Below are 15055 nucleotides of genomic sequence, written 5' to 3'. Positions count from 1 at the left end.
GAAGCAAGCAAGTCCAAGAACTGAGTGGTGCAATGGTCTGACTTCCTGTCTATATGCAGGTTAAAATCACCAGTTATTAAAATCATGTTAAAGGAAGTGTGGACAGATGAAGCAGTATCTTGGGGTATGTTGGGAGAAGATACCAAATCCAGTCAGTCACTTCCACAGACCGATGTCTGGACAGATGAAGAGGAGGTTTGGACTGGTGTGGGCATGATGGGGGCCGGTGATGTCTGGACAGAGTATCTGATGTTTGCAGCTAAAACATTGCTGCCCAGTGGACTGGGGTGAATCCCATCAGTTTTATAAAATGAGACTGGGCGAAGGAGACATCCTTCATTTCCAGTTCAGCTTTTAGACGACGGATGTCTTCTTTGAGGTCAATAATGATTCCCAAAGCTTTATTCAAAGGTTGTGAGTCCAGATCGTTAGTTGGATTTGATTTGTTTTTCTGAGTTCTGGTCTGGAGTCACCACTGCTGTTTCTCCATCCGCCATTTTTTTCCCCATGGACTGAGAACAGCAAAGCAAGCATTGATGAATACACGGACACAGTAAGCAGGTACATAGACTGGTGCACCCCCATTTGCATTCCCTCTTGGACCATTCGAATCTTCTCTAACCAGAAACCCTGGTTCAACACAGATGTACGCAAATAAAAATCAACAAACAGCGTGCAGCCTTCAAATCAGGAGATGGCAGAGAGTATTAACATGATCGCTATGACCCCTAGAAATCCATCAAGGCTGCCAAAAGAAGCTACAGCCAGAAAATTGAGAGCTGCTACAGGGAAACCAACGCAAGAGGCCTGTGGCAGGGAACAGGACAAATACAAGCATATCAGAGTTCCAGGACAACATCCTGCCAGACAGCCTAAACACACTCTAAAAAAGAATTCACTGAGCCTTTTCCGCCTACTTACCTTAATATGTGATTCCAACATAAAAAAGCTAATCTATTGATTTGGATCCTTATTTTAAATTATAAACTTTGCTTTGATAGGGTGTGTTGACTCAAAAATTCGGTTATTTATATCAACATCATATTCTGTGTCATTCAAACTTAAATTTATGAATCAATTGACTTTAAAAGAAATTTGAGTTGTGGTAACTTAATTAACGTAGGATGACAACATAATTTTTGTTGATTTTGAGTTCAAGATTTCAAGTGCCCTACTTTTTTGAAATTCCCGGGTAAATTCAAACGGTCATCGGGACTGCATGTCAGAGGACCTCCATGCCGAACAGTTAAAATCCTACATATACAGACAACATTTACAGAAGCACTCCAAAGACAAGGCAAGTATTCTTTCATTTTTGAATCAGTATTTGCCAAGTCGTGAATCTGCATTTTTTTTAAAGATGTGTATAAATTATTGACCTATGTTTAGTTCAGCGTACATTTTTCTACTGTCTTGCCTTTAATAATTAGCGTTATAAATAATTTAAGCCGTATTTTATGTCGGACACGTACAGAATATTTACACTTCGTGTTAAAACTTCTTTCTGTGAGAGAAAACGTGACTATTTTGCTTCTTGTGAAAACTAATTTCACTTGCAGACATTTTAAAAAATCATTTCATATTCACAATAATACTAATTTATTTCAAAGATAAGCATTAAATATGCATAAAATACTTTCAGGGCCATAGAATTATCGGCACCATTTTTTTCCATGTTAGATCAATCCGCGCTTTCCACCGCTTTCAGCCAGCTACGTCGGACTTTTTTTTCCCGTCGAACTTATCAGTGCAGAGTTCAGAGTTAGAGAGTGGCTTTGTGTCGTCCCTGAATACGTTCTTGCTGAAATCCAGACCAAATTTAATGGGTTATCAGTCTGTGTGAGATTCGACGCGGAAGCGTTTTGTCCCGGTGGGGGTGAGCAGCACGTTGGCACCGGAGCTGCAGCAGCAGCACATGCTAGCAGCTCTGAACTGGGGAGTTGTTTTATTGAGAACAGCTAACTTCGTCCATGTTTGCAGCTAATTACCAAGCTAGCTGGATGAACTGTTGCTGAAGGTAAACCGTTTTTGTTTTTTGTAGCGGTGGTGACGTTTAGGGAACATTTTCTTTTACTTTCGTTAGCCAAAACCAGACACATTGACGCTGCTAACGCAGTCTTGAGAGGGACAAAGTCGGCGTGCGTTTATAGCTAACTTGTTACAGAAAACTATTGCTGCATATTGTAACCAAAACATTTTTGTGTTTATGAGGCAAAGTGTACTCAGCCATGGTGTACAGTTGCACTTCACTGTTACATTAAGAATGTTTTGAGGGTCATTTATATATTTTAAACTTTTGGTTGTCATTTAACACTCATTTTCCATTCTTTTTCCTTTTTGTGTGCATATATTTTGCAAAAAGGCACAATAGATGTTTAATCTATTTAGTTGGATATCTAAAAATAAAACTGATTTTATTTTGTTTTTTTATATTTGTGAATCTTTGTTAGCTTACTTTAGTAATCAAAGTCAAAGAAATATCTGTGATTTTTCAAAAGGTACCATGATGTGTAAAATGTGAATGATTGCATTGATGACCCCTGCAATCAAGGACTTCAAGGACCGCTGGCCTGCATTATTTGATGCAACACAGGTATGTTTATGTTGTGTAATTAATTTGCAAAACCATGTTGGTGTTTGTTTGGAAGCCAAGGTAATGGGTTAATTGATTTCTCCTATTTTCTTGTTGGTAAAATCCACAGATAAATGAAGAATTCAAGAGAATAACCACAGTAAACCTCGAGTCTACCTTTATGGCCAACCTTGACAAATGCATCCCAAAACTGATGGATGTGGTCTCATCAAGAGGAGGAGCTACAGGGATGAGAATCAGGCAAATCAAAGATATGCTTCTTGAGGTATGACAATTATTTTGAATGTTCCTTTATAACTTGTATTAATTTAAGTCCTTCCTGTTGAACATTTCTTTCTTTTTAAACAGAACAACAGTGTGGAAATTCGCAGAGAAGTAGCCATCCGTTGTCTTATTGTGTACCTCGGAGAAAAGGAAGAGGACCTTTTTAAAGAGTTTGTAAGTAATTCATAATTTTGGAAAATAATAAATAATTTTACACTTGGTAATGCATAAACACATTGGACTGCTTTTGTACCTCTCCCTTTCAGTTCACTTTTTAATCACAAATTTCTGACCAAAATTCAATCATTGCAATCACAGTTGTATAGATAAAGGCTGACATAATAGACATAGTAAAATACTTGTGGAATACGTATCCAAAGTTTATCTATTGTTTGAACCCTGGAAACATATTTAAGAAATCAAGGCATGTTTTCTTGTCAAAGGCAACTGCACTTCTTACTTTTCTTGAAAAGATTTCACTTCTCACACTTCTCAGTCCATAAAAGAAAGGTTCCTTGTCCTCTATGGGTAGGTGGAGTGCCCCTGCCCCAGGTGGAGTAGTTTAAATATATAGGGGTCTTGTTCATGAGTGAGAGAAGATTGGAGCATTAGATTGACAAGTGGATGGGAGCAGCTTCTATAGTTATGTGGTCGCTGTTACTGGTTGATCTTCGTTCCAATACTCACCTATGGTCATGAGCTCTGGGTCATGACCGAAAGAGAACAAGTTCCCGTATACAAGCAGCTGAAATAAGCTTCCTCTGTAGGAGGGCTAGGCATGCTCCCTTAGAGATAGGGTGAGGAGCTCGGTCACCTGGAGAGGGCTCGGAGTAGAACCGCTGCTCCTCCTCATCCAGAGGAGCCAGTTGAGGTGGCTCGGGAATCTAGTCCGGATGCCTCCTGGACGCCTCTCTGGGCATGTCCCACTGGGCGGAGAGCCTGAGAAGGCCCAGGGCACCCTGGGGAGACTGGATCTCTCGGCTGGCCTGGGAACGCCTTGGAGGTCCCGCCAGAGGAGCTGAAGGAAGTAGCTGGGGCGAGGGAAGTCTGGGCATCTTTGCTTAGACTGCTGTCGCCGCGACCCAGCCCTTGATAAGCGGAAGAAGATGGACGGAAATGGAATCCAAAAAGCTGCATGAAGAGAAGTGATGAAGCTTCTTGAATGAGAAGTGAGGTTTTCAAGAAAAGAAAAAAGTCCAGTTGTCTTTGAGAAGGAGACATGCATCAGTTTACTATGACCTGGAGAGTGATAATCTCCACAGGTATTGAAGAGCATGTACAGCTGTACTACTGCAACTAATACTACTAATGATGATAATGATAAAAATGATGACGATAATCAGGAACACCTGCTTTAAGCAGTCACTTGCTAACACTTCATGAGGTTGTTCTCCTTGTATCGGTTGGATTTTGGTTGAGACAAATTCACCCAGCACAGCATATACAGACTGTTGATCTAGCCACAGTCTTTATACCGTTCTTTTTTTTTAGTCTGTTTTAGCAATGCTGCATTTCATTTGTAATTTGTAAAAGTAAACGGTGTACACATACACAAAAGTTGAGTTGATACATTATTTCTAAAAATCTTTAATATCTTTCTATTTGTTTTACAAGGACAGAGAAGATTTTGAAGCTGGACTTCATGAAGAAATGATGACGATTGCCACTATTGCAAACCAGGCCACCCAGTCTAACAGAAAAGCAGCCATTGTAATTGAGGGACAAAACTTCTGGAGGTAAACAACATCCCAAGGAGCTGCGCTTTATTGATTGGCTTAATTTATGCTCTTAATCTGAGCTATGCAAAGAAACTTAAAAGCACTTTTGAAGTATTTCAGAAGTTGTTCTTTGGCCTTGATGGACAGAGGCCCAGTGCAAAAGTGATGAGCCTCAAGAACAGTATCTTCTGAAAACAAGACCCAGTGGTTTTGCATATTTTAGTTGTCACAGTTGTGTGAAACATGTTGAAATATGTTAAGAATGTTTTATATGTTCTTTGGACCCTTTTATTTAATATTAAGAATGGTGTACTGTTGAATAACCACCCTTACTGTTAATCTTGTGCAACTCCAGATGTTCAGCAATTCTGGGACTCTTCTCAATCCCAAAGATCTCATTTCGCTACTTCCAAGCATTCTTGGAAGTTTAGCAGAGGCAGTCTTTGAGTACACAGCTTACCCATCAAACGATCAAATATGTCAAGTTGCAGAAGCTCTGGTCAAAAAACATCCAAAAACGGTTAAGATGTCTTTAAATTCAGAAATGTGTGGAATGTTTAAAAAACTATATATGAAAGTTAGTGTCTGCAGTTATGCACAAAACAGAATTCTAAAAGAGTTTTAACTCATGTAACACATTTGGTGCTGTGATTTACAATTTATAAAAGGTATGGCTTTGTTTAAACTTGTTAAAACTGAACTGTTCAGCTGTATTTGAAAGTTGTGAGCAAGTAAGAGCAACTCATTTATGTTTTTTATTTTTTTATTGTGCTCTGAAATAAACAGTTAAATTTCCCAGCACTCATGTTGTAAATTAATTTATCTACTCCTTGAACAAACGCTATTGCAAGAAATTAATTTGAAGAAACATAATTTTTTTAGGGGTGTCAACTTAAAAACCTATTTTTATCATTAGGACAAATAATTTATTACAATGTAAAAAAAATATTTCTAGTAAATTAAAAAAAGTAGTTAAAACAACATAACTCTGATCAGTGGTCAACTCAAAAAGGTGTGTCCATAAGGTAAAATTATGTGTTGATGGTAATAAAAGAAACTATAGACAGGAAAAGGAAATCTATTTCCCGCAACTCAACTTAGGTTGTTGGTTGAACTTAATTTCAATAGATGTTGGCCTAATGTAAAATGTCTATTGGAAAATGTTGCGTTAATTTTTTTTGTTGAGCTGATGCATTTTTTTTAGAGTGCAGCTTCTACACAAAATTCAACCAGAACAACAAAGAGGTTCCTCTAAAGACCTCCTGGGCTTTAGGGGACGGAGATGGCTGCACTGCAGGTGTCTCACACACAGGTCCTCATGGCCCTGAAGCAGGTGAACCCTTACGAGGTGACAAGACCGGACCACGTGTCACCAAGAGTTCTGAAAGCCTGCGTGGAGCAGCTAGCAGAGGTGTACACAGACATCTTCAATCTCCCACTATCGCAGGAAACGGTGCCCCAAATCTTCAAGTCCTCTGTGATCGTGCCGGTCCAGAAGAAAACATACATCACAATGATGAACGACCTAAGACCTGTGGCTTTCACTCCTGCAGCAAGGAAATTCCTGAAAAAGCTGGTTCTGTCACACATCAACTTCTTGGTCAACAAATCAGTAAACCCCCACCAGTTTGCCTACCACCCCAACAGATCAACAGAAGACGCGTGGCCCTGGCACTTTACTCAATCCTTCAACATTTGGACATTAAGAACACTTATGCTCAGTTACTGTTCCTAGACTATAGCTCTGGCTTCAATACCATTAGGCTCCGGACGCTGACTGCAAAACTGTCTGAACTGGGAATACCTACACCCACCCAAAACTGGATACTTGACTTTCTCACTGACAGACCACAGGTGGTGAGGGTGGGAAAGAAGGTCTCTGCAGAGCTGACTGTCAGCACTGGAACACCACAGGGGTGCTGCCTCAGACCAAAGCTCTTCTCACTGTACACCTACGACTGCACCTCCCCTGACTCCAACAACATCATTCTTAAGTGTTCAGATGACACAACCGTCCTTGGTCTCCTTCTCTTCCTTTGGATATCCAGGACAAGGATATATTGCTTTCGTAAGTCGATTCTCAAAAAAATAGTTCTGAATTTTTTCGTTTTATCTGAGTCGGCACATTTTTTAGGATGATTTTGTGTTTACCTTAACCCATCCCATAATAATTTCAAAATTTCTGTGGGACATGCACGTGTGTTTGGGTTTTGTAACTGTGTTTTGAAAAAACTTTGTTGGCCCTATAAGCCTTTGTCGGCCTATTCATTTTTTTCCAGTATCATCGTCTTGGTGGTGGTGGTGGGGAGTTGTTGTTCACTTTGCTAAAAATAATTTTTTGCGGGTTCCTAGGTGTGTGCAAATGATGCTGTATTTTCACGCATGTGACGGGGGTCAAATTTTCGCTCAAAGATGCACAAATCTTTCCAACTGCGTCCTTGGAGTCAGTGAATATTGCTACGGCCCATAATTAATGCCCATTTAAACTTGTCGCCAGAATAAAATACACCTGTCTACAACCACAAACAGTCACACTCCAAACTCCAGTACGGCAAATACCAAAGAGCTGTCAAAAGTCAACAGAAAAACAAATTATTACTCAGTACCGGTGAGTACCGGCCCACATAAGACACTGGTGGGGTCAAAATTATCTTAAGAACGGTGAGCAAAAAATCCCTGAATCACACGATGGTAACAAAGGCTACCATCAGTAACACACGATGCCGCCAGGGACCCGCATTGTGCAGTGCCAGACGTGTCCCCCCAGCTTAAGCCAGTACATGTCTAGGTCTGACTGAAGTTTGCTAGAGAGCATCTGAATGATCCAGAAGAGGATTTGTGAAAATGTTTCAAAACATGTTGTGTTTTCATGTGAAAATCCCTGATTTCCCCAAAATGTAACTAAAAAAGGACAAATACTGAAGAGTATTACAATGCACAGGAGTTGCATATGCCACTAAAAGAACAATGTTTGCATTTATGTTTTTATGTAAATAAGTTGGGTTTGAAGTGACAAGGTCTTACTTGTTTAAGTATCATGTCACGCACTGAGCAAAACGGCCTCTGCCTGTTTCCAAAGAATTTTTGCATATCTGTTTTTCCTCAGCAACGCTGAGGATTAGAAGATTCAAGACTCTCAGAAAGAAAAACATATAGGAACAGATTACATTTGTGTGCATCATCCATGTGTATCTCTTGATCCTTGTTTAGCTGTGTGGAGACGAAAACAAGCAAACCTGTTGGAAGCCTTTTTCTCTGACTGAAACATTACCTGTTTGATCAAACAGCTGCAGGACGATTTCTCAGGTAAAAACTTTATGTTTGTTTTTTTCTACATCTAACAGTAACGCTTTTCAAAATCCTTCTGAAAAACATTAACATTGGAGTAGTTTTTAAATTTATTTTGTTCATAGTAGATATAGATAACTTTTTATCGTACAGAAACTTGATTGTAAACCAAAGCATTATGTTATTATGCTCATCTAAGCCTTATTCTGTGTCCAAATCCTCTAAAGCCATACAACTTTTTATGTCACTATGTGGCGTCACAGATGTCTGGCGTCATTTTAATCCAAATGTTAAGCATTTTTCTTTTTTTTCACAGTTGCACAGCTCTTTTTCTAGAATAGATTTTTTCCTCACTGATAATAATTTGTTCTTTGCGGTCAACTCTTGTGAACACACCCCCATAGTAATATCAGATCATTCAGCTGTTACCCTTGATATCATCCTCCCAGGTCTCTCTGTCACGGTCTCCATGGCGGTTTAACCCATTGCTGCTCAAAGACACAGACTTTGTTCAGTTTATTAGTGAGCCTATAGACCTTTACATTTCCACTAATAATACACCATATGCATCTGCAATTGCAATTTGGGAATCATGTAAAGCATTTTTGAGAGGGGAAATAATAACATTCAGCGCCTATAAAAATAACATTGCCTCACTAAAGAGCCGCGATCTTTACTCTGCTATATCGGAACTGCAAAATAAGTGTGCAGAATCCCCCAGAATTTATCTAAAAACTGCTTATAAAAAAGGCAGAATTTGACTGGATGGCCACCGACGAGGCAGTGCAATCAGTACTCAGGACCCTTTATAGCTATTATGAGTTTGGGGATAAGCCTAATAAAATACTCTCACACCAGATCAGACAGTCAACAGCAGCTCAATATATTCCTGAACTCTCTACCTCTGATGGACTCACACTTAATCCTCAAACTATCAATGATACATTTAGAGAATTTTACTCTGCTCTGAATGTTCTCCTGATGAGAAACGTTACGAAGCTTTCTTTTCACATCTTAATATTCCGACAGTCGGACCAGATGCAGCTTCTCGAATGGATAAGCATTTCACTGCTGAAGAACTAAAGAACGCTGTCATGTCTATGCAGAGTGGGAAAAGCCCTGGACCTGCCGGGTTCCATTCTGAATTCTTTAAGGTTTTTATGGATAAACTATCCCCTCTAATGCTTAACATGCTACAGGCTTCAGCTGATCTTGGTGCCTTACCGGCTACTTTGCGACAGGCCACAATCTTTCTTATCCTAAAGAAGGATAAAGATCCCCGATGCTGCAGCAGTTTTCGGCCTATTTCTTTGCTGTGTGCAGATGTTAAAATTTTAGCAAAACTGCTAGCAAAACACTTAGAGTCCATAATGCCCACATTAATCAGCCCTGACCAAACTGGCTTTATTAAAACCAGACATTCATATCACAATATTAGGCAGCTTATGAATATTTTATGCTGCACCTCTTCAACTGGCACCCCCGAAATGGTCATTTCCATGGATGCTGAAAAGGCCTTTGATCGGGTGGAGTGGCCTTATCTTTTTTACACTTTCAGACGCTTAAGTTTTGGCTCTAAATTCCTATCATGGATCAAATTACTGTACACATCACCTATGGCACGTGTTTGCACTAATAACGATTACTCGGACCTCCGGTAGGATTGCTTAGAGGAGACACGTTAAGTCTGGAGTTCCCATACTCTGTTTAAAAGAACTCCACTAATACAACTCGAACACAAAAAAACAAATCCAAGAGAAGATATGAGTGGAGGAGACACGCTGCGGAAAACCTGAAGAGCAAAAAAAGAGAGGTCCAAACTGACCGAACCAGAAAACAGCGAGCACGAGACGGAGGAAGCGGCTAGCGAAGCTAACAAAGCTAGCATGACCAGCGAAACCCAGCGCCGCGGCAGCGACACGAAGCTAATGCTAGACGGGCTAGCAAAAATTAGCGGTCAGATCCTCGATCTAAACACGCAACTGCGAGGTGTAAAGGACGAATTGAAACAAGAAATATCTTCCCTCAGACAAGATATGGATCGACAATTCAAGGAACACCCCGATATGTTGGAAAACCATGAAGCGGATTTGGCGGAGGCCCAGTCACGCATCGCCAGCCTAGAGGAATGCAACACGGAGGCCAATGGTGAGCTAACAATACTGAAGAAACAGATCCAAGGCATGAAAGACAGAATCACAGATTCTGAAGCGAGGGCTCGAAGAAACAACATAAGAATCTTCGGGTTACCAGAAGAGGTTGAAGGGGGTTCGGTTGCATCATATCTGAACGAGTTGTTTAGAAAAGAGCTGCTTATGCCTGCAGACTTGGATCTGCAGATACAACGTGCGCACCGAACCCCCACCATGAAACCCAAAGCAGGCGAGCGCCCGAGGCACGTTGTGGTCAACTTTCTGAGCTTTGAAACGAAAGACACGGTTCTGAAGAAAGCCTGGCAAAATAAAATAAAAGTGAACGACCAGTTAATTCAATTTGACCATGACTACCCAGCAGAAATCGTTCAAAAATGGCACTCATACTCAGACATTAAAAAAGTTTTGAAGGAGCGGGGAATCCGTTTTCAAACCCCATACACCAGGCTGAGGATTCACTGGATAGATGGCGTCCAAAGCTACAACAGTGCGATGGAAGCTGCACAGGACTTAAAAAAGAGAGGGATTGACGTCAATCCACCAAGCAGCGAAAGCACCAGGGGACCTGACCGGACGCAAGTAGCGGAGGGATGGCAGCGGGTCGGCGGGACAGTGCGGCGTGCGCAGGAGAGGCTTCAGGAATACCAAAGGAAATAAACACATGGAAACTGCAAATGGAGCCGATTTATTAAACCAAAATGCCGAGGCAGAGCTCACAGACAGAAGACCGAAGAATGTTGGACAATTCTAGACTCTTGTCTAGGGGCAGACCCCCATCTGGAATGAGGTCACCCTGCCCACCCACCAACAGGGACAGGAGAGGAGAGACGGAGATCATCTCCATGTGGAAGTCACAGTTCTTTTTTAAGTTCAGGTTGTACAGTTTTTTTTATTTGTTTTTTAGGTTTTTTTTGAGTTGGTCAATATCTAGGTGCATGGATATGATTGCTTTAATAAATGTGTAGCTTGAGTATTGCCTCACTGAATGTGAATGGGTTAACCATGCCAAAAAAGAGGGGGATAATACTACAAAAATTAAGAAAGGAGAATATAAAACTAGCTCTATTGCAAGAGACCCATTTGAATGACCAAGAACATGAGAAACTTAAAAAACTAGGATTCAGACATACAAGATCCACTAGGCAGGGTTGTGGGCTCTCCCTGACTCTGTTTGCTCTCTTTATCGAGCCTCTGGCACAGGCAATACGTGAAAAACCTGAAATTAAAGGAGTTTCACTGAATGGAGTCGAACATAAAATAGGATTGTTCGCTGATGATTTAATAGCGTACCTTGAACAACCAGGAACATCAATTCCTCATTTTATGGAAATATTAGAAACATTTGAAAATGTATCTGGATATAAAATAAATATTCTCAAAACTACAATTTTAAAATTCAATTATGTTCCATTTGAATACATTAGAAATAACTTTATATTCAACTGGAATTTGAAAAGTATTAAATATTTGGGTGGGGAAATAACACAAGATTTTCAAAATATGAACAGTAAAAATTATTCAGAAGTACAAGAAAAAATACAAAAAGACATTGAAAAATGGTCAACACTGCCACTAGATTTCAGCTCCAGAATTGAAATAGTGAAAATGAACATTTTGCCCCGGTTTATATTTGTCTTTCAAGTTCTACCAACACAGGTCTCTAACACGCAATTTACAACGTGGGACAAAACAATAACCAAATTCATATGGGACAATAAAAAATCCAGAATAAAATATGGCACCCTCCAGCTTCCAAAGAATAAAGGAGGTATGGCACTACCAAAGCTGAGAGAATACTATATGGCTTCACAACTACGATACTTATACTGCTGGTGTAATCCCCAGTATACCAGAAAATGGAAAAATATAGAATATGAAACTTTACAAGAACCCATTCAAAACATTATTGGAGATAAAGAACTATATGAAATAAAGAAAAAGCATCTAGATCCCATAACAAAACATACACTAACTGTATGGTTAAAATTACTGCAACAATACAAAATTATAAATAGTGCAAAAAAATTCAAGTGGGTAGCATATGATAGGCAATTTAAACCAGCAGAGTATGACCCAACCTTTAAATATTGGACTACAAAAGGAATAACAGCATGCTGCTTATTAGAAAAGAAGGACAGACAGCTGGAGAGTTTTGAGAATTTGGCTAAACAATTTCACCTTTAAAATCTGGGTTTTTTTAGATACTTACAAATGAGAAATTATTATAAGACTAAAATACAAAGAGGCTCTACTGGGGACGGGGTGGGATCATTCAAACAATAATAAAGACATATAAAGACAGTAATTCTAAAGTGATTAATAGGCAAGGCAAGGCAAGTTTATTTGTATAGCACAATTCGTACACAAAGTAATTCAAGGTGCTTCACAAAACAGAAAAATGCATTAAAATCACAATTCATCATAGAAATAATCAACGTAAAATATAAAAGAAAAGAAAAAATTTGAAAATTGATTTAAAAATAAAGGAAGGAAAGGAAAGAAAAGTGCAGATAGGACCTTTCAGTCATATACACGGCTAAACAGAAATGTTTTAAGTCTAGATTTGAACATGAACACAGAAGAGGCCTGTCTTATGACTTCAGGGAGGCTGTTCCAGATTTTAGCTGCAGAATATGGAAACTCTGATTCCCCTTGTTTAGTTCTGACTCAGGGAATCAACAGGAGGCCGGCCCCTGAGGTCCTCAGAGTACGAGATGGTTCATATGGCACTAACATGTCAGAGATGTACTTTGGTGCGCGGCCATGGAGAGACTTGGACTCAAGCAGAGCTGCTTTGAAGTCTATTCTTTGAGGTACAGGGAGCCAGTGCAGAGACCTGAGCACAGGACTAATGTGATCATACTTCCTGGTTCTGGTCAGGACTCGAGCAGCAGCATTCTGGACGTACTGAAGCGGTTTTACAGCTTGTTTGGAGAGGCCGGTGAGCAGGCCATTACAGTAGTCTAACCTACTGGAAACAAATGCATGAATAAGTATCTCCAGGTCTGGCTTTGACATTATGTTTTTGATTTTGGCAATGTTTTTCAGATGATCTGTTGGAGGCAGTGGCTGAGTGAATCCACTGGCCCATATTCACCTGTTGTCAGTGACACATAGATCTGAGTATCATCTGCATAGTTGTGATAAGATATGTTGTTACTGCGTATTAACTGCCCTAGTGGCAGCATGTAGAGGTTGAACAGAAGGGGTCCCAGGATCGATCCCTGGGGCACACCACAAGTCAAGGTCATGTAGTCTGAGACACAACTCCCAATTTCAACAAAGTATTTCCTGTCTTCTAGATAAGACTTGAGCCAACGTAGGGCAGATCCAGAGATGCCAACCCAGTCTTGGAGTCTGTGCAAAAGGATCCCATGATCAACAGTATCAAAGGCAGCACTCAGGTCTAGCAGGATTAAGACAGAGACTTTGCCATCATCAGTGTTCAGGCGGATGTCGTTGGTTACCTTGATAAGAGCAGTTTCTGTGCTATGATGGGGTCTAAAACCTGACTGGAAAACATCAAATGAATTGTTTAATAAGAGAAAGTCAGTGAGCTGTTGGTAGACAACTTTTTCAAGGACTTTTCCTAAAGATTAGAGATAGGTCTGTAATTACTCAGTACAGTGGGATCAAGACCGCTCTTCTTCAGGAGAGGTTTAATGACCGTAGTTTTTAAGGCCTCTGGAAATATTCCAGATTGAAGAGACATGTTAACTATTTGAGTAATTGATTTGTTCAGGACAGACTTTAGAAATCTAGTGGGTAACACATCAAGGCAGCATGTAGACGAGCTCAGACGGGTGATGGTCTCTTGGACAGTTGGTCAGTGACAGGTATAAAGTGAGTCAGCTTAGAGTGAGTAGGTGGCCGTTGGATAGTTATATGTGTTGTGGAGTTGATGGCTTTTTCATGCCCTGAACCTTATCATTAAAAAATACAGCAAACTCATTACATTTAGGTGTGCAAACCAATTCTTTTGGTAGCTGGGTTGGAGGGTTAGTTAATCTGTTTACTGTTGTGAACAGGATACGAGAGTTGCTGCTGCAACTTCCAATGATTTCAGAGAAGTACCTTTCCCTTGTTCTGCATAAGATCTGGTTGTAAGCGTACAACTCCCCCTTATACATTCCATAATGAACCTGGAGTTTTTGATTTGCGCCACTTTCACTCAGCTCTGCAGCACTGTTGTTTCTGTGCCCTGACTAGATCATCGTTCCTCCAGGGAGCTTTCTGTCTATGTTTTCTCAATTTAACCTTCATGGGGGCAATGGCATCCAGAACATTCAAGATGCTAGAAGTAACAGAATTCAGCATTTCATCAACATTGGCACCAGAGACTGTTGGCGTTTTCAGGGTTTATCATTTCTACAAACTGTGCCCTAGTGCTCTCATTTATTTGTCTCCTTTGGACAACTGCAGGGCCAGGCGGTGGTTTGGGAGCAACAGAAAGGTCAAAGAATACACAAATGATCAGAGAGGGCGACATCAACCACACTGACATTGTAAATATTAACCCCCTTTGTGATGGGTAGGTCCAGAGTGTGCCCTCTGCTGTGGGTGGGGCAACTTACATGCTGAATTAGATCAAAGGTTTCAAGGACAGCATTGAGCTCTTTTGCATTACTGTCATTGACATTATCAACATGAACATTAAAATCACCTGTAATGACTAGACCATCTGTTACGGCCCCGACAGGCAAACCTGTCACAGTCTAAGGGAAATCAAAAAGGGGCCAAAACATATGAACAATGGAACAAATAAGTTTAGTAACAGTTTATTATGAGGAAGAAGTAACCTGTATCCTGTGAAACAAAAGAAAATATTTAATCACTGTGCTGGTCCCAACAAAAGACAAAACAGAGGGATTGGAGCCTTGGTCAAACATAAAATAAGTCAGGGAGGCAACTGACCCAGCCACGTTGACCGTCGGAGTCAGCAGCTCCCTGCTAAGGCTGCCTAACAGAATCTAACTATTGAAAATAAATAAACAAGGCCCGCACATAAGGACTACCAAGGTCCAACCCCAAAACAAAAT

The sequence above is a fragment of the Oryzias latipes genome, chromosome 3 (assembly GCF_002234675.1).
Source record: "Oryzias latipes chromosome 3, ASM223467v1".
NCBI lineage: Eukaryota > Metazoa > Chordata > Actinopteri > Beloniformes > Adrianichthyidae > Oryzias > Oryzias latipes.
This window is presented reverse-complemented; position numbering follows the sequence as displayed.